Source organism: Diabrotica virgifera, chromosome 5, assembly GCF_917563875.1.
Source record: "Diabrotica virgifera virgifera chromosome 5, PGI_DIABVI_V3a".
Taxonomy (NCBI): domain Eukaryota; kingdom Metazoa; phylum Arthropoda; class Insecta; order Coleoptera; family Chrysomelidae; genus Diabrotica; species Diabrotica virgifera.
Window position 1 is genome coordinate 35,130,494 of NC_065447.1, and position 7,265 is coordinate 35,137,758.

Sequence of the window (7,265 nt, forward strand, 5' to 3'; positions counted from 1 at the left end):
TTATAATCGATTTTTTTAAGATTTTGCTAATCATTTTGACGTTCTATTGATAAAATATGAATTTCGTACTTCGGATACTTTCACAATTATCGTGTAGATGGCGGTAAGATTAATATATTAATTTATAATTAGATATTACGGAACATTAAAAAAACTTAAATTCAGTATTTAAAACGTATTGTATATTTAAGGTAAAAATATATAACACAGCTTTGACAAACTAATACTTTTTATAATTAATGTTTTTAATTTTAATTTTAAATTAATCACTTTGACATTTATGTCAAATTTCCAGTAATCGTTTACAGACTTGCCACTACTGGCGCTCGCGAATTTGTAAATATCCCTTCTACGTACGAGCTCACAGCGTATACGCTCTGAGCTTCGCTGGTGTCGCTCCTAGCGGTTACTAATTCAACTTTCACCGGTAATTTTTAAATTTATTATTTAATTGTTATCGCTTAATATTTACAACGCTAAAAAGTAATTAAATTGTAACAGGTTTTTTTAAGATTTTGCTAATCATTTTGACGTTCTATTGATGAAATATTAATTTCTTACTTCGGATACTTTCAAATTATCGTGTAGATGGCGCTATAAGATTAATAGATTAATTTATAATTACATATTACGGAACATTAAAAAAACGTAAATTCAGTATTTAAAACGTAAGTATATTTAAGGTAAAAATATATACCACAGCTTTGACCAACTAATATTTTTTATAATTAATGTTTTTAATTTTAATTTTAAGTTAATCACTTTGACATTTATGTCAAATTATACGCTGTGAGCTCATACGTAGAGGGGATATTTATAAATTCGCGAGCGCCAGTAGTGGCAAGTCTGTAAACGTTTACCGGAAATTTGATATAAATGTCAAAGTGATTAATTTAAAATTAAAATTAAAAACATTAATTATAAAAATATTAGTTGGTCAAAGCTGTGGTATATATTTTTACCTTAAATATACTTACATTTTAAATACTGAATTTAAGTTTTTTTAATGTTCCGTAATATGTAATTATAAATTAATGTATTAATCTTGGCGCCATCTACACGATAATTGTGAAAGTATCCGAAGTAAGAAATTCATATTTTATCAATAGGACTTTTCATTCACAGTCATTTGTTTCGAGCTTCTGTCATGTGTCACATAATATTAATATATCTACGTCATATACGTTATTGGTATATACCACGACACAAACCAAAGACGTATGACGTAGATATATTAATATTATGTGACACATGACAGAAGCTCGAAATAAATGACAATCGATGAAAAGCCCTATAGAACGTCAAAATTATTAGCAAAATCTTAAAAAAATCGATTACAATTTAATTACTTTTTTGCGTTGTAAATATTAAGCGATAACAATTAAATAATAAATTTAAAAATTACCGGTGAAAGTTGAATTAGTAATCCGCCAGGAGCGACACCAGCGAAGCTCAGAGCGTATAGGGCTTTTCATTCACAGTCATTTGTTTCGAGCTTCTGTCATGTGTCACATAAAATTATTATATCTACGTCATACGTTATTCGTATTACCAATGATACAAACCAAAGACGCATGATGTAGATATATTAATATTCTGTGACACATGACAGAAGCTCGAATTAAATGACAATTGATGAAAAGCCCTATAAGAGTATAATGACATACATGAAATATTATTTAAATTGATAAAACTGTGAAATGTACACAAGTGAAAGAGATAGAGTGAAAAACACACGGAAACACATTTAGATAATATGGTATTGTACTCTCGGAAATTGGTGGAAAAGATTTACACTGAAAATAACAAAATTAAGTTTGGCAACATTGTGTCATTGTTTAAGTAGTCTGGTATATCAACAGGGCCGTATTGTGCTTTAAAATTTCTTACAATGATTTATCAATGTTGCTCCAATTAAAATAAAAAAAGTTATGATTTTAAATAGAAAAGCATGCATATGTACATTTTCCATTACATAAAAGTTAAGTCGCCCTGTAAATCTTCTAATTGATAGGGATCTTCTTCTATTGGTGCTCCAACCTCATACTCGGAATTATTGTTCTTCCAAGGACGCCACATTTTAATTTATCACTATCTTTTCGCTACAACAGGATAACAATTAAGGATATTTTCTCGAGCTTTGAAGAAGCTGCATTAAACATCGGTCTCAAAATAAATGAAGACAAAACAAAATACATGGTCGTCTCAAAACAAGAACGTCGGCGAATAAGGCAAAACATTACTATAAACGATCTTCGAAGTGGTTAAAGAATTTAAATATCTAGGAGCATTAATCACAAATGACAACAAATTAGAGCAAGAAGTTGAAATGAGAATAATGGCAGGAAACAGATCTTTCTTTGCAATGCAACATCTAATGAAGTCAAAACTTCTTTCACGAGGTGCAAAAATCCAGATATATAAGACCATAATACGACCAGCAGTCGCGTATGGAAGCGAAACATGGACGCTAACAAAAAGAGAAGTTAATAAATTGCTGGTGTGGGAACGTAAAATCCTTCGAATGATATATGGCCCTTGCAGAGACAGCGTGACAAACGGATGGAGGCGCAGATACAATAACGAGCTACAGTCTCTATTCAGAAAAGAAAATCTAGTCAGATATATAAAGGCCAATAGTCTCAGATGGGCAGGGCATGTGATACGCAGTAACGACAATCGCCTTATAAACAATCTGGTCTGGGAAAGGCCAGATGGAAGAAGGTCTGTAGGGCGGCCTAGAAAAAGGTGGAAAGATGCTGTGAAAGAAGATCTAGAGAAAATGGGTGTGCGACAATAGGAATTAGTGGCACAGGACCGACAAACATGGAAAGCAATAGTAAACGCGGCAAAGACTCACGAAGAGTTGTAGCGCCATTGATGATGATGATTTTCACTACAACAAGCACACGCAACTAAATAAAGAAATTTTAAAAGAATTAATTAACGAATTTTCACTACAACAACCACGCTCAACGAATTAAAGATTTTTTCAAAGAATTAATAAAATAATTTTCACTGCAACAAGTACACGCAACTAGTTAAAGAATTTTTTAAATATTAAAAATTTTTTCCTACAAGAAGCACATGCAAATCAATATATCCCAGGCTAAGTTTGAAATACAACTGAATAACGAATAACGGTTTTAACGGTATGTCTTGCTCACAACAAACTATTTGCAGTCATAAATATTAATTTATCAAAACATGATATATCTATGATTCACAAACTTTCAAATTCGGTTAAAGTGATTAGCAGATTAAACATTATTCCCATTCCAATAATAATTATTATTACGTTCGCAAAAGTTATTGTGAGAAAGTCCGGACCTCTTATTCTGCAGTCAGTTATCGGTAATATGACACAGAAGAGATTAAAACCGGCGCAAGTGGTTATCTTCAAAGTGACGGCTACTCAAATTACATAAACATACCTACCAAACATTGATAAAAATATTTTTACAGATTCCCACCGATCTGCGTGCGAACCATACAGTAGTCTATAATATGGATAACAAAACATCTTTTACCGTGGACGTTACAAGATAAAATGAAGAGAAATGTATAAAAGGAGCTAAAGGGACTATTTCGACAGAAACATCAGAAAACGAGGCTTAGAAAACAACCTTTCTAATATTTAGCGACTTTTAACCATTTTGGCGAATTCTTGAATGGTGACCAAGGGCAAGAAAAGAAGTAGAGGCAGGCCTCAAACAAGATGGACGATGATATCAAGCGAATGGCTGGCCACGAATGAATGCAAAAAATAGCAAATAGTAATGAATGGTCACACCTAAGAGAGGCTTACTTCCGACGATGGATGGAATAGCTGGTGATATAAAGAACCATTTTAGCAAAAAAGAATAGTTTTCAAAAATAAAGCGTTTAAAAAAACTCAAGACAACCATATTATTGCTATTAGTCCACACATTGTATACAGTGAGCACGTAAAGGTTGGAATAAATTCATTTTCTCGGGAATGGACGATTTTGGAAAAAAATCCCGAAACAGGTCAATTTTTATTTTTTTTTCGACTTTTTCGCATATATATCATACTAGTGACGTCACCCATCCGGGCGTGATGACGTCATTGATGATATTTTTAAATGAGAATAGGGGTCGTGTGCTAGCTCATATGAAAACTAATTCAATTCTCTATTCAGTAATACAAACATTAACATAAATATTTATACAGGGTGTCCAAAAAAATTTTTTTTTTGATTAAATTTTATTTTACCTCTCTCAGAAAACAGAAAAAAATGTTTATTTGAAAAATAATCATTGCTTTTCGCCCTAATTAAATCTTCAAACTGTCACGAGGCTGGTGGGTGGCTGCTTTAATATTGAATTTAAGCGAAAAGCAATATTTTTTTGCCAAATAAACATTTTTTCCTGTTTTCTGATAGCAGTAAAATGTATTTTGAATTAAATATATTACACACATTCTTCTTTTTATGTCAATAAATTTAATTCAAACAATAATTTTTGTTGGACACCCTGTATAAATAATTATGTCAATGTTTATATTACTGAATAGAGAATTGAATTACCTTTCAAATGAGCTATCACACGACCCCTATTCTCATTTAAAAAAAATCATAGATGACGTCATCACGCCCAGATGGGTGACGTCACTGGTATGATATATATGCCAAAAAGTCGTAATTTAAAAATAAAAATTGACCTGTTTCGGGATTTCTTTTCAAAATCGTCTATTCTCGATAAAATGAATTTATTCCAACCTTTACGTGCTCACTGTATACAATCAATAAATTTTGAACAGTTGCCATTTTGGAACGGACCGACAAGATTGCGCAGAAATCTACATATGAAAGTACTGACTCACGGTTATTAGACTTTATTACGGTTGTCTTGTCCGACGGTGGTGGGGAGACTTATATTTTTGACTTTACATCACAAGAGTTTACATTCCCATATTTTTAAATGATTTTCGATCATTGAATGTGTGTTATTGTGTATATATGTGTATTATTTGTGTTATTATGAAATAATTAGACAAATAGTACACATTTTATCTTATACCGGGTGGTGAATCGTAAAAAGGGCCATAGGAAACTCAATGTAAAATTCTGAATTGTTGAATTCCTGCTTCCCTAATTATTTTACATCAAAAGTCATGAGAGAATATTTGTAGAGAATTAAAATCTGTATTAACATCAAAAGTTAAAATTGTTCTACGATTTAAATGCATTCCAAAATTTTGAAAAATATGATACATTTGCCACAATAGGTATGCGTGTAAAAGTAAGGCCACACGTTACTATTTAACTGACAGTGCTCACACCATTGACTGAATAAGAAAATCTTTTTGCACGCATTTTAGTTTAGAAAGTTTTACTTTTCCGCACGCGTGTTACTTTTCCACACGGGTGTTACTTTTCCGCACGCGGTTTTTACTTTTCCGCACGCGTGTTAATTTAGATATGTTAATATGGCCTTAAAGTAATTATAATACATGCAATAAACTAATATTTAGATATTATTTACTAATTTATTTCAAATATATCTTATTGTGTTCCTGTTTTAATGAAATTAACGCCACAATTCGATGAAATAAAATTATTTTGACATAATATTCGAAAGTCAAATCGGTAGACAATAACAGTCGTTTTGAATCATCGTCATGGAAACGAAGATCGTCGTCATGCTAACTAATTATATTGAAAGTTTGGTTTTGACAACCTTGTCAAAGAATTAATTTGTGTATGTATTTTCATATTAATTAAATTAATTGATTAAGATTTGGTAATTTTTTAAAGACTCTTAGAAAAAATATTGTTCCTAACTCTTGCAGAAAGTCTCTTTTCCGCACTCGACTGCTTGCCGAACTCCCGCTTCGCGTCGTTCGGCAAGCTGCAGTCGCGTGCGGAAAAGAATGACTTTCTGCACTTGTTAGGAAAATAACTATATTATTAATCCTTTCTCCGCAACTGAGGGTATCTTATCAACTGTATTGTTTTTAAACAATAGATGATAAAATAAAAATATTGACAGGTCAAAAATGTGAACATTATTGCATTGTGTGTGGCCTAAGTTTGGGCTGAAAACTAAAATGTATTACATTTTTACAAAATTTTGGAATATATGTTTAATTACGTAGACTAATTTTAACAGTTATTTCCAATACAGATTTCAATCCTCTACAAATAGTTTCTAATGTCTTTTGATGTACAATAATTATTAGGGAAGCTGGAATTCAACAGTTCAGAATTTTACATTGAGTTAATGCAAAATTTTGACGCATGTCAAAATTCTCAATGTGTTTTAATTGTATTCATTTTTTTCGAATCCTGAGAAAACTAATAAATATTTTTGAAAAATTTAAACTCAGAATGAAAGATTACATTATTACCGAGGGCTGAAAGTCCCTGAAAACTTCTATAATGTTTATTTTAATAAGTTAAAGGGCTGAAAATAAAAGAGAAGTGTGATATTTAATTTCAAATATTTCATTCAATAGAATCTGCTTGTTTCTTCTAAGGGGCTTTCCGCCCTCGGTAATAATGTAATCTTGCATACTGCGTTTAAATTGTTCTAAAATACTTGGTTTTCTCAGGATTCGAAAAAAATCATATTACGATTCAAATGACAGTAAACTCTCGTGACGTAATCTCACCCTTAATGTTCATTGGTTAGTCGATTTAGGCAACCGTAGTAATGTTTAAGAACCGTAGTACTGACTTGCGCAAATTTCCAAAATGGTGTCGGCCCTCCATTTTAAATAACTATCAGGTTAATAAAACCCAGGTAAAATAAAACACTTTTAATAAAACAAATTGTTTATTGCAATGATCTAAAAATATAACTTAGGTAAGTAATATAAATAAACACTAAATTTATTGTAATATTGTACATTATCATAAAATGGCCACACTGATTCTAAGACTAAACAATTAAGAGTTACAAAATAAGCTCTCTTAAAAATCAAAAATGAATAACCATTTTCAATTTCGTTGCAACACGAAACTACAGCCGCATCATTATTCCAGTTCAATCAGAGAGTGCAGCAAGCACCTCTACCGGTTTCGAAACTTATTAGTCTCTTATCAGGAGGCACATATGCTGCTCTCTCTGATCCAACCAAAACAAACCCCGGCGTGCAGTCACGGATTGCAACGAACGAAATGGCAGGGATGCCCTAGCGGCAACTGCTAGCAAAAAACTAAGTTTTCAATCTAATAGCATATAAACAACATCCAAAAATGTTACTCTACGTCCTACCAGACTGAAAACAATGGGAGCCT